The following is a 16,561-nucleotide window of genomic DNA, read 5'->3' as shown; positions in this document are numbered from 1 at the left end:
CTGCACACTCTTTTACTTACTCACATGTCACTCCTTAATCTACTCCTGTTTGGCTTGCACACCAACTGACTGACTGTAAGCCTTCTTGTCAAGGTCACCATTGACCTCAGTTTTAGAAACTTTGTAGTCTTTTCTTATTTGACTACCTAGTAACGTTGAGCAGATATTGCCTCTCTCCTTGGCTCATGAGACACCACACTCCCCTGGCTTTCCTTTTCTTTGTCACTGTCTTTTGCAGCCTCTTCCCCTTCTACCCAGGGGTTCCTCTCAGTTCAATACTAGGTTCTCTTCTCTCTTTATGCTCTCTCCCCTTTATGCTGGTGATTCCTCAAAATACATGGCAACCCTGACCTCTCTTCTGGACTCCAGATCCAAACATGCTCGTGATGTATTTCCACGTGATGCTCTCATAGATTGGTTGAGCTCAACATATCCAAAACTGAACTAACCTTCCCCTGTCCAAATATGCTCAACATATCCAAAACTGAACTAACCTTCCCCTGTCCAAATATGCTCAACATATCCAAAACTGAACTAAAACTCTCAGGGCTGGGGTAAGATCAGGTCATGATCTCAGTGTCACGAGATCAAGCCCTCTGTCAGGCCCCACGCTCAACAGAGTCTGCTTGAGATTCTCTCCCTCTGTGCCCCTTCCACTGGTCTCTCTCAAATAAATACATAAATAAAATCTTTTTTAAAAATGAAGTAGTGGGGAAAAAAAAAATGCACCTTCCCCTGTCCAAATATGCTTCTCCTTCAGTATGTTGCTGTTTCGTGTGTGATAGATTCTGCCCTTACTGGGTCTGGGGAATGTATTTCTACTAATTTTTAGGAATTTGCTGAGTGCAAAAAATATATACTTTTAAAATAACAGTTTCTGCTCATGGTATAATATTCATCTCTCTGTGTATTCATTAATTGAATAATTGAACAAATATTAATTGAGTACTATGCATTGGGTATTATACTTAGACCCTAGAAATACAGTGGTAAACAACAAATTCCTTGCCCTAATGAGCCTGTATTCTGGAGGTGTTTGTCAAATATGCCTATAAGTAATTATTTCTAGATTATAGTTTGCCAGACTGGAGTGTATACAGGATAAAATTGGTTTATTGTTAAAATCTTTTAAATCTTTTATATGATAATGGACACTTTACAAAGTTGATACTTTTCATATGTTCTTTTCTCAGTCGTAGAATCTGATAAATCCCTTGAGATTCTGAGACTAAGACAATTCTAAATATTTACAGGCTAGTATTTGTCCTTCATAGAATCTCATGAGAGTACAATTCAGCAAACATTTGTTGAGTTCCTACTGTGAGTCAGACATTCTGCTGCTATTGGGTATATGATTCTAACACTGAAGACTATAAAGATATTTAAAGGGGGTCTGTTTTTATCTGTTTATGAACAAATAATGTCAAAATGATACATTCATGTCCTATTAGTTACCCTGTACTTGTATATGGCATATGCATTCTGTGTTTTTACAATTTCACACTGAACATTTTTTAAAAAATCACAACAGATTATTAATGTAAATCTACAGGTAGCTAAATAAAACTAGCAGAAAAATAATGGCCCCAACACTTAAAATAGAAGTAGCTAAACTAATCATACTGCCATGGTAGCTGTACTTTAAAGGAAAGGCCTATGGATTAGTGACTATTTTCTCTTTCCAGAAAATAGAAAAATGCACCTTTGCTTAGTAAAGGGGATGTTATTCATTAATTTTTTTGAGCATATAAGTGGCCTTTGTGTATAGTGGATAGGACATGTATTGAAGGAAGAGGGTCTTTTTCAGGTCTCCCCTCTGTAGCTGTGTGACACCGGGCAAGCCCCAGTCCTTAGCCTCTCGGTCTTAGTTTCTTCCTCTGTAAGGTAATAGCTGTCATTTCTAGTTTATAGGATCATCATAGCCCACAATCAGCTGATGCTCATGAAAGTATGTTCTAAAGTGTGAAGCAGTAAAAAACACCGGCTTCTACTTTTAAGACATACTGTTCAAATTTTAGATTACCGTGAGCAAAACTAAAATATGCAGATGAGAATCTTAAATTGCTCTCCTTTGGGGCACCTGGGTGGCTTAGTTAAGCGTCTGCCTTTAGCTCAGGCCATGATCCCAGGAGGGATCGAGCCCATGTTGGTGCTCTCTGCTCAACAGGAAACCTGCTTCTCCCTCTCTCTCTACCTGCTGCTCTGCCTGCTTGTGCTCTGTCTCTCCGTCAAATAAATAAATAAAATCTTTAAAATAAAAATTACTCTCCCTTTTTGGATTTGTAGGAAAGTTTTAAATTATGCCTCTCTTTAGTAAATGACTAGTTAATAATACCATTTGCAGTATTCTGCTGTTGTGACATTTGCATCTCAGGATGCCTAGGTGAGGTTCAGGATCCTTAAAGAGCATGTTTGCTTTAGGAATCCTACTCTCTGAGGAAGCTTTTGTTCCTTCTGTCCCCTGTCCTGGTGTGTGTTGACAGATCTTTTCATTTGTATATGCTCCTAAAGAATGTATTAGGTTGGGGTGCCTGGGTGGCTCCAATGGTTAAGCATCTACCTTCTCCCAGGTCATGATCCCAAGGTCCTGGGATAGAGCGCAGGACCCTTATCCACTTGGGCTCCTTGCTCAGCAGGGAGCCTGCTTCTCCCTCTGCCTGCTGCTCCACCTGCTTGTGCTCCCTCGTGGGCTTGTTCTCTCTCTTTCTCTGACAAATAAATAAAATCTTAAAAAAAGAAAAAAAGAAAAAAAGGAATGTCTAGGTCTCTGTAAATAAGTCCTATCAGTTATTCGCCAAAATCAGTGACTCTGGGATAATTTTAGTTATTTTAGGGTAAATGTTGAGATGGAAGTGTTGGGAAAATAGGAGATCTAGAAACCAGTCAGAGCATTTTTCCATTGCCCCAGTCTTTCTTCTACTTAAGCAGTATTACACAATATACAGATGCTAGCACATTAGTTTCTGCCATTTTTGGTAGAGTTCTTCTGCCAGATATCAGAGTGGAGTCCTTACATTTGGACAGGAGGAGGGGAGGGAGACAGACAGGGCTTTGGCCTCAGATGTCTGCCTCACAGATTGCTTTATAACTTTTCTTACAGTAGAAATTACTGGCTATGGTAAGATTTACTGTAATACTCTTTCTAATTTTAAGGCAAGTTCAGTGCACAAGTTCAGAGGGCAGATTTAATGTAAATGACATCACAGTGCAAGTGGGGACAGCTTTTTTTTTTTTAAAGATTTTATTTATTTATTTGACAGAGAGAGACATCACAAGTAGGCAGAGAGGCAGGCAGGGAGAGAAAGAGGAGGAAGCGGGCTCCCTGCTGAGCAGAGAACCCTATGTGGGGCTCCATCCCAGGACCCTGAGATCATGACCTGAGCCTAAGACAGAGGCTTAACCCACTGAGCCACCCAGGCACCCAAGTGGGGACAACTTTTAAGTGGAGAGTCTTTTCACAGAAACTTCTGTAATATAGTCCATTTGTTCAAATCAGGTTTAAATATATATAATTTTATTTACTTGAAAATTATATTTAGCAGTCACATTTTTCTATATTAATATAGAATGTATTCATCTGAAAATAGATCATTTTTATCTATTTTCTAAAAAGAAAGACAAGGTACTTAAAAGCCATGCTGAGTGTCAGGGACTTTCAAAGCCTTAATGGGTATTTAGCAAAAAATATTCGGGAATATTAACTAACATTGCATAAGTTTGATTGATAAATGCTTATGTCTTTCAAATTTCTTTTAAAATTTTTTGTTATGAAATATTTAACTATAATAAAAATGTTTAAAATGATACAACAGAATCTGTGCACCCACTATTCACATATACAGTTATAAACATTTTGCTTTTTTTCCCACTCATTCAGCAAACATCAGTTGAATGTCTGCTGTGATCCAGGCACTGTTCTATCTGGCATTGGAATCTAGCAATGAGCAAAATAGACAAAAACAAGTAAATAAGTAAAATACATATGAAATGTGTTAGATAGTGGGAAGTTACAAGAAGACAAATACATTAGGTAAAAGGGATAGGGAATATCAGGGTGAGAAGAGGTTGCACTTTTTTTTTTTTTTTTTTTTTAAAGAGGGGGTGGATAAAGGCAAAGGGAGGGGGAAAACCTTAAGCAGGTTCCATGCCCAGCTCAGAGCCCAACCCAGGGCTCCACCTCACAACCTTGAGATCATGACCTGAGCTGAGATCAAGAGTCAGACACTTAATGAACTGAGCCACCCAGGGACCTGAAAAAGCTGGATTTTTACAATAGGTTCAGGAATGGTGTAGCTGAGAAGGTGACAGTTGAAAAGAGACATGAAGGAAGGGAGAGTATGAGCAATACCAGTATATTAGTAAAGAGATTTTTAGGCAGAGAGATCAGCATGAAAGATGCAAAGTGGGAATATGCCTGGGCTGTTTGTGGAATAAGGAGGAATACAGTGTAAGTGTACAGAATGAGTGAGGCTCAGAGTAGCAGGAAGTAAGGACATGGAGGAAGGATTGTACAGATCATGCAGGGCGTTGAAGACTGTGGTAAGGACTGTGATTTCTTTACGTGAAATGGGGGCTATTGGAAAGTTTTGAGTAGATGAATGAGATGATCGGACTTGTTTTAGAAGAGTGATTCTGTTTGCCAGGCGTGATGTTCTTGTAGTGGGGCAAGTCTAGATACATTGAGACCAGTTAGGAAATTGTTGCACTAATCCAACCAAAAGATGATAAGGCTTTAGACAGTGGAGTGGCAGAGTAAATTGCAATATGTAGTCAGATTTTAGATACATTTCATTAGAGATAATGAAATTTCTTGATGGATTGGACATGGGATATGAGAGGGCAAGAAGAATCAGGGGAGCCCTAAGGTTTTTGGCCAAAGTGGCTGAAAGAATGAAGTTGCTATTAACTAGCATGAGGTGGGCTTCTGATGGAAAGATTTCAGGTAGGTAGATGAGTGCATTTAAGCAGCTTGAATTTGAGACTATTAGACTTACAGAGATGTCAGCGGGCAATAGGAGATCTGAGTCTAGAGTCTGGGGAGAAATCTCATGTAGAGATATAAATGTGGAATTTTCCAATATGTAAGTAATATTTAAAATCACGAAAATGGAGGAGAGGGGCACCTGGGTGGCTCAGTCGGTTAAATGTCTGTCTTCTGCTCAGGTCGTGATCCTGGGGTCCTGAGATTGAGCCCTGTGTTGGGCTCTCTGCTCAGTGGAGAGTTGCTTCTCCCTCTCATTCTTCCTCCCTGCTCTCTATCTCATCTCTCAAATAAATAAATAAACTATTTTTTAAAAAAAGGAACTAGAGAAGTGTATCAACAGAGTAAGTACAGATAGGAAAGAAAAGGGGACCAAGCTCTAAACCCCAGGCCTCCCTGATTTGAGTAAAAAGAGGAGAAGGCGCCAGCAAAGGAGACTGGGAAGAAGGGACTGGGAAGTTGGAAGAAAATGGACAAATGTGTTGTTTTGGGAGCAAGTGAAGAAATGTTTCTAGGATGAACACGATCAACTATGTCAGGTACTGTTGTTAAGGACAAATAAGGTGAGGACTGGAGACTGAGCATTGGCTCAGTCTAAATCTCAGGAGAGAGCTAATGGGAATTGACACATTGTCCTCCAACCTAAGCAACTCGGTAAAAAGGAATAGTGAAATCGTGTGAGGAGGATGCAGAGATGGAGTGGGTCAAGAGAGGTCTTTTTAAGGTAGAAATGACAGACATCATATGCTGGTTGACACATTCCTGGAAAGGAAGTAGGGGTCAATATAATAATGGGGGGTGGGGGGAAGATTGCTAGAATGCTGACCTTGGGAGGGATAAACTCAGTGCATAATTGGGGAAGCTGCCCTTAGCTAGTGGCCTCATCAGTTTATCCTTGGGAAGAGAGAAGGGTGAGTTGCTGGGCCCAGATGCACATGACTGTCAAGAAGCAATAATGGGAGCTTACGGAAGGTCTTTTCTGATTGCTTCTATGTTCTCACTGAAAGTGAGGAAGAAAAAGGAGACATTGGAGTTTGAGGAGAGAGGAGACGATATAAAATAAGTAGCCATGTCAGTGGGAAGGAAAGTGAATGGATTAGGGAATGAGTGTGTTTGCTGGACAGCATTGAAGGCCCACTTGAGGCTCATGGTCTTGGATTTAAAGTGAAATTGGTCAGCCTGATTCTGTTTTACTCCAACCACATTTAGTTTAACAAGTGCAGGCAGAGTAGTAGATGGTGGGTTGAATTTAATCCTGTTTTAGTACCCCTACTTCATATGTATATATCCATAAACTATACATACTGTTAGCTTATGTTCCTAAAATGTACGTAAATGGCATATCATATTGCAAAGTATTTTGACTTATTTTTGAAATGTATCCAAGTTGATAAATATGAATCTGTTTCATTTATTTTAGCTTCTGTATAATACTTTAAATGAATTACCCAGTTTACTTCTCCATTCTCCTGCTGAGATACATTTAGGTTTCTGTGTTTTCTTAGTGTTGCAAGTTTTTTCAGATATTACTGATTTCCTCAATACCTTAAATATTCTAAATACCTGTCATTTGTAATTATATACTTTATTTCTTTTCCAAGTCTTCACTTGTCTTTAATGATATTTTTGCCATCATCAGATTTAATATTTTAATAAAATCAAATTTACTAATCTTTTCATGTTTATATCCAATTATTTTTAAAAATTTTAATTGTGGCAAAATACAAATTTTTAATTTTAAAATTTTAAAACAAACATAATACTTTAAATGAATTACCCAGTTTACTTCTCCATTCTCCTGCTGAGATACGTTTAGGTTTAAGTGTAAACTATTTTTAAGTGTACATCAATTGTATTAACTATATTCACATTATTGTGCAACAGGTCTCTAGAAATGTTTTATCTTGTAAAACTAAACTCTATACCCATTGAGCAATAACTCCTCAGTTTTCTCTCTTCCCAGCCTCTGGCAATCACCATTTTACTTTGTGTTTCTGTGAGTTTGACTGCTTTAGATACCTAATATAAATAGAATCATACAGTATTTATCTTTTGACTGGCTTACTTCAGTTAACATAATGTCCTCTAGGTTCATTAATGTTATAGCATGTGATGGGATTTCCTTCTTTTTTAAGGCCAAATAATATTGTAATATATGTATATATCATACTTTGTTTATCCATTCATCCACTAATGGACATTTGGGTTGCTTCCACTTATTGGCTGTTGCAAATAATGCTACATTGAACATAGGTATACAAATACCTCTTTGAGATAATGCTTAAAGTTCTTCTGGATATATATCCAGAAGTAGAATTGCTGGATCATATGATTATATTATTTTATTTCCCCCATGATAATTTTATTTTTAATTTTTTTTGAGGAACATCCTTAATGTGTCCCATAGAGGCTGCACCATATTCCATTCCCACCAGCAGTGTGCAAGTGTTCCAGTTTTTCCACATCCTCACCCATACTTAGTATTTCTGCCTTTTTGATAGCAGCCCTCCTAATGAGTATGAGGTAATATCTCATTATAGTTTTTATTTGCATTTCTCTCATGATTAGTGATGTTGCACGTCTTTTTATGTGGTTTTTGGTTTCTTGTTTATCATCTTTGGAAGAATGTCTGTTGAAATTTTTCGCCTGGTTTTTAATCAGGTTGTTTGCTTTTTTCTTGTTGAGTTGTAGTTCTTTATAACTTACCTGATATGCAATTTGTAAATTTTCGTCTTGTTCTGTAGGTTTTCTATTTTGTTTCCTTTGGTGCAAGGAAGTTTTTAATTTTGATATTGTCCCATTTGTCAGCTTTTGTTGCCTGTGGTTTTGGTATCATATCCAAAAAATACTTGCCAAATCTAGTGTCATGAAACTTTCCCTCTGCTTCTTCTAGGAGTTTTATATTTAGGTCTTTCACTTAGATCTTTAGTCCATTTTGAGTTAACTTTTGTATTTGTTGTAAAGTAAGGGTCCAACTTCATTCTTTTGCATGCAGTTGTCTATTTTTCCCAGCATCATCTGTTGAAGAGACCGTCCTTTGCTTATCATCCTCAGCATCATCTGTTGAAGAGACCATCCTTTGCTTATCCTTTGCTTATCATTTCATTTATTTATGGTCTACTTATTTCAGATTTTCTATTTCTTCATGATTCAGTCTTGATAATTGTATGTTTCTTGACACCCTTGTTGAAGATCATTTGACTGAAAGCACTGTAAGGTTTATTTGTGGGTTCTGTATTTTGTTCCATTGCTCGGTATGTCTGTCTTAATTCCACTACAAAGATGTGTTGTTTACTGTAGCTCTGTAATACATTTTGAAATCAGAAAGTGTGACACTGCCAACTTTGTTCTTCTCTTTCAAGTTTGTTTTGGCTATTCAGGGTCCCTTGAGATTTCAAATGAATTTTAATATATTTTTTTATTTTGCAAAAAAACGACGTTGGGATTTTGAAAGAAATTACATTGAATCTCTAGATTACTCTGAGTTTGGTAGTATGGACATTTTCAATATTATATCTTCTAATACACAAGGAGGTGATGTCTTTCCTTTTATTTCTATCTCCCTTAATTCCTTTCACAATATTTTATCATGTTCATTGTCAGGTCTTTAGACTTATTGGTTAAGTTATTTCCTGATCATTTTATTATTCTTGATGCTATGTTAATTGAGATGTTTCCCCTTAATTTTTTTTTGGATTGTTTGTTGTTAATGTAAAGAAATGTAACTGATATTTGTATATTGATCTTATATTCTGTAACTTTGTTGTATGTGCTGATTCTAATTGTTTTTTTGTGTGGAATCTTTAGGGTTTTCTACATATAAGATTATGTCATCTACAAATAGAGATAATTTTATTTTTTCCTTTCAATTTTGGATGTCATTTGTTTGTTTGTTTGTTTGCTTTTGCCTAACTGCGCTGGCTAGGACATCTAGTTCTGTATTGAATAGAAGTGGTAAGAGCAGGCTTCCCTTGTTCCTGATCTTAGAGGAAAAGCTTTCAGTTTTTCACCATTGAGTATCCTGTTTACTGGGGGATTTTCATATATGGCCTTTACTATATCGAGGTAGTTTCTTTCTATTCCTTCTTTGTTGTGAGTGTTTTTATCATGAAAGGGCACTGAAGTTTGTCAAATGCTTTTTCTGCATCAGTTGAAGTGATCATGTGGTTTTTGTTCTTCATTCTGTTAATGCAGTGTTTTGTGTTGATTGACTTTCAAGTCTTGAACTATCCTTGCATTCCAGGAATAAGCCTCACTTGATCATGTCACATAAACCTTTAAATGTGCTGATGAATTTGATCTGCTAGTATCTAAGTGGGGTTTTTCTATCAGTCTTCATCAGAAATATAAGTCTGTAGTTTTCTTGCAGTACCTCTTGCTGACTTTGGTATCAGAGTAATGCTGCCCTCATCCAATGACTTTGGAAGTGTTCTCTTCAATTTTTTGGAAAATTGAGGAGGGTTGGTCTTACTACTTCTTTAAGGGTTGTGTTTTTTTTTGTTTGTTTTGTTTTTGTTTTTTTTGAATTTTCCTGTAAGCCATCTGGTCCTGAGCTTTTCTGGGAGGAGGTTTTTGATTATTGATTCAGTCTCCTTACTGATTATGTGTCTGTTCAGATTTTCTATTTCTTCATGATTCAGTCTTAATAAATTGTATGTTTCTAGGAATTTATCCATTCTAGATTATCCAGTTTGTTGGTGTATAATTGTTCATAGTAGCTTCTTATAACATCTTCTCTTTCATTTCTGATTTTACTTATTTGATTCTTTTTTTTTAATCTAGCTAAGATTTTTTCAGTCTTGTTGATATTTTCAAAAAACCAACTCTTATTTTGTTAAATTTCTTCTATTGTTTTTCTTTTCTCAGTTTTATTTATTTATGGTCTACTTATTTCTTTCCTGCTGCTAACTTATGGTTTAGTTTGTTCTTCATTTTCCAGTTCCTTGAGGTGTAAAATTGGATTGTTGATTTCTTTGAATTTTTTAAAATAAAATCTCTTTTTATCTCAATGCAGTAAGATATTTGGTTTTCTTTTAAAAAAAATAACACTTTAAAATTTTTAATTTACTGGGAATTAATTTTTGTATAAAAACAAAGTGAGTATCTTATTATATCTCTTTTTATAGGTTAACCTAGTTGACTAAACTATCATCAAATAGTTAATCTTTTCTCTACTGATTCGAAAGGTAACTTCTGTCATATGTCAAATTCCTATACACGACTGCAAGTCTGTTTCTATTCCTATTTCTCTTCATTCAATTCCGTTTGTCTGGTTGCCTCCCTCTAAATCAAAATAAAAAATCTTAAAGGCTATGATTTTTGAGAGATGAGATCTTTCTCCTCTTCACATTTATCCTACCATTCTCTCTTCCTTTCATCTGACTCCTCACTGTATTCTTTATTCTTGGTCTTTTGTTCCTCCATATGCATTATGGAATTGAATTTATAAACTAATCCAGAAATAACTGTGATCTTTGGATATTGAATCTTCCTGTCAACTAATGAGCATAAATGAATATTCATACTTTCCCATTTATTTAGTTATTTATTTCCTTTGATAATATTTTATAACTTTCTATGCTTTATACTTATATTATTAGATTCATTTCTATTAACTTTATTTATTCCTATCTAAAAAATTAGAATATTTATGTTTTTTTGGGCAACACATAGGAATGTTTTTGATCTTGTACATAGGAATGTTGCTGAATTCATTTTCCACTAATTTACAGATCCACTTGGATTTTTTATGTAAATGACTATATTAAGAGAAAAAATCAGAACCACCTTGTTACTAATGATGGTTTTATATCTTTGTGGTCCTCATTATCTTTATTTTGTGTGTGTTTGTGGGTCAACGGTTTGGTTTGGCTTTATCGTTCTGTCACGTTCATTTGTACATACTCTTGCTTTTTACTTTAAGGCTATATGTCTTGGGTTTTACAATTTAGTATAGTATTTACTGTAGATGAATTATATTGTTAGTTTCTAGTTGTTTATTGATATAAGTAAATTCTTATGCTTTTTCTCTTTAATCACCTATGTAATTTATATTACTAGGATTTGTTGCTGAGTGTTAAACCATCTTTTAATTCTTGGAACAAACTACTCTTGGTGTTGTTGTTGTTGTTTTACACTTTGCTAGATTTTGTTTGCTGATATTTTATTTAGGATTTTATTGTCAAGTTGACCTATAATTTTCTTTTCTAATATTACATTTTTCTGATTTTGATATCAAGCTTATACTAACATCATGAAATGAATTTAGAATCATAAAGCACCTGGCTAGCTCAGTCAGCAGAGCATGAGACTCGTAGAATCATTTATGTAGATATTCCTCTGAATATTTCCTCTTAATGCACCTCTATAACTAACTCCTACCTCCTAAGTGAGTGTGAGTAGCTTTTCAAATACTTATTTAATTCTTTAAAAATATTTATAATAATATTTAGGTTTTCAGTTTCATCTTGAATCAATTTTGGTAACTTATATTTTTATAGAAAATGTTATATTTTTCCTTTTTAGATTCTTTGGCATCATGTTCATAGAATTTGCTTATTTTTAAATACTGTGAGGGTAAGAATGTTTCCTTTTATATTATTAATATTATTGATCTGTAACTTTCCTCTTTTTTTCTCTTGGTCAGTTTGCTAGATATTTGCCCATTAGTCTTTTCTAAGAAATGGTCTTTTCTCAAGCTTCTCATTTTTTCAGTTTCTTTGCTGATGTTCCATTATTACTTTAGTTTTTTGACATTTTGAGTTTTTCTTTCATATGCTTTTTCTAAACTTTCGAGTTGGACCTCCAGCTTGGTAACAATCTTTTCATTTTTAATGAAACTGAATTTTAACAACAGCTTTAGAGATTTCTCACAGGTTCTGATATATGGCATGTTTACTATTATTCTAATAGTCTAATATTCATTGTTTTTTTTCCTTTGGGCCATGAATTATTTAGAAATGGGTTTTTAGGTTCTCAAATAGATAGGATTTTTTGGTTATCTTTGCATAAATGAGTTCTAATTTTATTGCTTTGTTTGGAGAGCAAACTGTATATGATCTTATTTCTGTGGAATTTGAGATTTGCCTTGTGACCTATTATATGGTTGATTTCTGTTAATATGACATGTATGCCTGACAAGAATGTATATTCTCTGTTATAAAAGTTTTATGTATTCTCATAAACATCATGCAAATCTTCTATAGCTTCACTAATTATTTTCCTGCTTGATTGGTCAGTTATAAAAGAGATATGTTGAAATGCCCATTACAGTTGTGGATTTGTCCCTTTCTTCTTGAAGATCTCTCCATTTTTGCTTTATATAGTTTAAGGCTTTTCAAAAAATGTTGAGGGCATTCAGGTTTGGAATAGTATTATTCCCTAGTGAAATGTTCCTTTTATTATTATGTAAAAGTTCTAGCTAATTTTAATAATCCTTTTTGCTGTAACATTTATTTTCCTGCTATTAATAAAAATACTCCAGCTTTCTGTTGGTTAGTGCTAGTCTGATATATCTTTTTCCATCTCTTTACTTTCAATATTTCTTTGTCATTATGTTTTAGGTGTGCCTTTTGTAAATAACATATAGCTGGATTTTGTTTTTGATCCAGAGAGTTTCTATCTTTTAACTGGTGAGTTAAAATCTGTATATTATGATTAATAATATATTTTTACTTATTTCTCTTATCTTGCTCTGTGTTTCTCTTTATCACAGTTTCTCTTTGCTTTTCCCCCTCCTTTCCTATTTAGATTATTAGGGTTTCTTTATTTCATTTCTCCGTAATGGTCTAGAAGTTTTATATACTCTTCTATTCTTTTAGTGGTTATTAAACGTGAAGTTTTTAACTGATATGCTGACTTAACAATTATGTCTGTAATTGTCATGACCACTGCAAGAACATGGAATGTTTTAACTTCAATTATCCATCTCATTTTCTGTTTTATTGTTACTTATTATTTGATTCCATGTTGTGTTATATTCCCCAAATTAATCATTATTTTGTAATTTTCATTTTAAAATTCAATACTTGTTTAGATTTTCTCACATTTACCTGTTTTCTCTGTTCACTATTGCTTCTTACAACTTAACTCTTTTCTTGTGAGTTCAGTTTATTTCTGAAGTACACTCTTTAGATGTCTTTTTAACAATGCTTAATGAATAGTAAACACTCTGTCTTAAAATGCCTTTATTTTACATTGCATATTTATTGTTAATCTAGCTGTCATAGATAAATCTAGTTATGGGATGGTTTATCTTTTTATTTTAAAATAAAACATTTGCAAAAACAAAAGCAAAATAAATGTATGGTTAGGGGATTATTATAAGGCAAACTCTTAAAATCATCACTCATGTTAAGAAATAGGAATTTCCCATCATGGGTATATTTTTATTTAGTTTGCTTGGGACTTCTGCAGTATTTTCTCAACTATATCTTCTAGTTTGCAGATTCTCTCTTTAGTTGTGTCTATTCTGTTTAATCAGCCTGTTTTTTATTACTATATTTTTTCATTTATATAATTCTATTTGCTTTTTCATATCTCCCTAATCTTTTCTGTACTGCTTTGTTATTTTATGGATATTTTCCTTCCTTTATGTCTTTCATCTTTTACAACATACTCATCTTTTATAGAATGTTGTTCTGGTATTTCGAGTTCTGGTATTTGTTTGGTGTGAGGAGTCCAGTTCTCATACTTAGAAATGTTCAGATTCCAGGGTTTTGTGTATATGAACCCTAATCCAGCTAGGCTGTGGAAATTTCTCTGGTTGTCATGTGTTCCAGAGTAGCAGCATGTTGACCAGACTTTTTCACTTTTTCACTTCCCCATACCATGGAGGACAAGAGTTTCAGGCTCTAAATCTACAAAGGGGCACAAGCCTCGGAATTTGATTTCACAAGGGGAATATTTATGTGTTTGTTTTCTAAGCTAAGGCCCTCCCTTTGTGTAGTTACAGCATAGGTCATACGCCTACCTCACTGGTTTTCTGCACCCTCTGCCACCCTCTGGCATCTAGGGACTCCCCTTTCTGGTGAGCATGGTCATAGATGGCTAGGAGTGCATTATTTACTTCTTTTTAAAAATTCAAACATTTCTAGATACTTGTGAGGAGATTTGTCAAAATTAGAATGGGAAAAAATACAGAAGGGAGGAAAAACTTCTCACTGGTGGATTTATATTTAACTTACAAATTTATCCTAAACACACAAGATTGGAATAAAACATTGGCAAATAAACACTAGGGATGATTTAACCTAGTATTTATTGAGAAATGCCTAAGAGTTTGACAGTTGAATTTGTGTTTGGATTCTTCCTTAGAAGGAAACCCGTTTTTTGTCCCATGCTCTCTGACTTTCTCTCTCTAAGAAACACTGAAACCTCCTTGATCAGCTGATCACTTAAGCACAAGAATACTCTGTATTATCTGCCAGGATGGTACACACACTCTTGCTTTTACCATTTTTACATTCAAGTAAATTCTCATTTACAATCTTTTAACTCTGTGCTAGCTTTAATCTGTAATGTTGCTTATAACATAGCGTGGACTTAAATGGTAAGTAGGTTGATTGCCTTTTCTCCTTGAGAAGACTATTACCATAAAGATATTTTGAACAAATAATAAACAACAGAATTTAGCTCTGTTATCCTAGCCTTTTTATATCATAGTTCATAAAATATTACCTAGAAATCTTTCCTTCCCCCACTACTGACCTTCTCCTGTCATACCTCATCAGTTTATCTTCCTGATAGAATTATTTGAAAGGCATTCAATGAACCCTCCAGATAACATGTGTCTTTCTAGGCAGATAAACACAAATTGAAAAGTAAATTAGGGATATGTTTACAGATGAAAGATAAACTCTCAGGAATTCAAGGCTGATACACTGTAAGTTAAAACCTAGAGGAAGCGACACTTCCATTGAGGAAGAGGAAGCAGATACAGAATTGCAGGAGGCTAAAATGGTAATGTTTTAAAATAACAGAGAAACTTAAGAAATGCTTTGTTCACTATTACTTCTCAGTAACTGGAATTTCCCAACACTTAGGCTTTGATTTTTCTGTCTCCTGGAATTTCAATCAAATAAATAATTATTATATTAATGTAGATACTACCTACTCCCTTCCACCACCACCACCCCAAAAAACACATAAAACAAACACAAAACAGAAACCTAAAGTGAATTAAGAAGGAGCTCAAAAATCACACAGAGAAGGTAGACGATACCTCGTTGAGCACTTAATGTGGTTCTGAGCTTTCCCTATGTTGAGACAATCAAGAACTGAACCTCCATAGTTCTCATTGTCAGAGAAAGGAATACATGGGGAGTGGTGGTGACTGTCAAACCTTTCTGGCACTTAATCAATATGATTTGTGTGATTCCTACCCTCTTTATACTAAACTTATGAATATCTAGTGTTTTAAAGAAGAGAGTACATATTTTCTTGATCTTCATCTAGTAAAGTTAAATCATTGTCTCATTCTTAGAAGGAAATGTGTATGATTTCAAAATGGTTTGACATGGAGCTGCCTATAAATGGAAATGAAAGTTTATATTTGCTAAAAAGACTAGTTTTCTAAATAAATAAAATCTAGAGAAGCAATCAGTCAAAATTCATTATCTTTTTACTCCTAAGCCAGTTTGGAGAATTATTTTTTTTATTTTTATTTTCAGTATATCTAAACTTGATTTAGGATATAATGTTTTAAAGGTATCTTTTAAGATGAGATCAAATAATTAATACCCTGACTTAATAATTTTCATGTTTCTTTATGTCAGCTACACAGTGATTCTGGCTTATCCGAAAAAAGGCTATTGCATAATGAATAGTGTATTAACTAAAAACACTGGTTTTATGAAGTCTGGGGTTTTTTTGAAAAGTAATTTTGTAGTATTTCTTTTTTAATCACTCAGGAAACAGATGAATGCTTCCTAACACAAATTTTTTTCTAAGCATGTCTAACAAAGTTAAAAATTATTCATTACTTTTTATGCAGAAATTAAATAGAACCAATTTTATTTAGCTTTAATTTTTCTCATAGTTTAATACAAAATTATCATTTGGTACTGAAATGATGAAGCAGAGAGATAATATTTGATATATGGTTTATATTAGCTATTCAATCACATTATTCTACCAGGTAACAAAAAAGAAAATTTTCTGCAGATAAAACATAAGTAAATTATTTCTTTTAGTTTCTAGGGATAGTAATCTTTCAGCAAATATAGCACATAAAAAGAGGAAAATTAATCTTAAACCATATTAATTATATGATGTATCATATATGTCATATGACACATGACATATATATATAATAACTAAGTAGTTTTAATACATTTGTTACCAAAGTGTTTAAATAAATTCATTGTATTTATTTTCTCTGTGCTTAACTTGCCCCTAATAAAGTTAAGGACTTCTACTAATTCATTTTATAACATTGCTAGAGTAGTGTTCTTTACTTTTAAAATTGGTAAATAAGAGGAATGTGTATTTTTCTTAAGAACTGGCTAGTAGAAGAAGAGTAAAAGTTTCCTTTAAAGTAATTTTGTAAAATATTTTAAGGGAACCAAAGTGCCTTAAAAA

General features: G+C 34.0%; 1 protein-coding gene across 5 annotated transcripts in view; it reads left to right on the top strand.

Annotated features, from left to right (window-relative positions):
- The window catches only part of RPS6KA5 (ribosomal protein S6 kinase A5), a 177,053-nt gene that overhangs the window by 111,470 nt on the left and 49,022 nt on the right, over positions 1-16,561 (top strand). The window contains exon 1 of one of the 5 annotated variants that reach the window (XM_082733939.1): positions 12,552-12,612. The exons of the other annotated variants lie outside the window; for them this stretch is intronic. The gene's annotated coding sequence lies outside the window, so the exon portion shown is untranslated. Of the gene's footprint in view, positions 1-12,551; positions 12,613-16,561 lie in introns of those variants that run through there. 5 annotated transcript variants of the gene reach the window in all.

Source organism: Mustela nivalis (genome assembly GCF_964662115.1).
Source record: "Mustela nivalis genome assembly, chromosome: 6".
Classification (NCBI taxonomy): Eukaryota; Metazoa; Chordata; class Mammalia; order Carnivora; family Mustelidae; genus Mustela; species Mustela nivalis.
The sequence above is the reverse complement of the archived record's forward strand: the minus strand, read 5'-3'. Positions and strand labels throughout refer to the sequence as shown.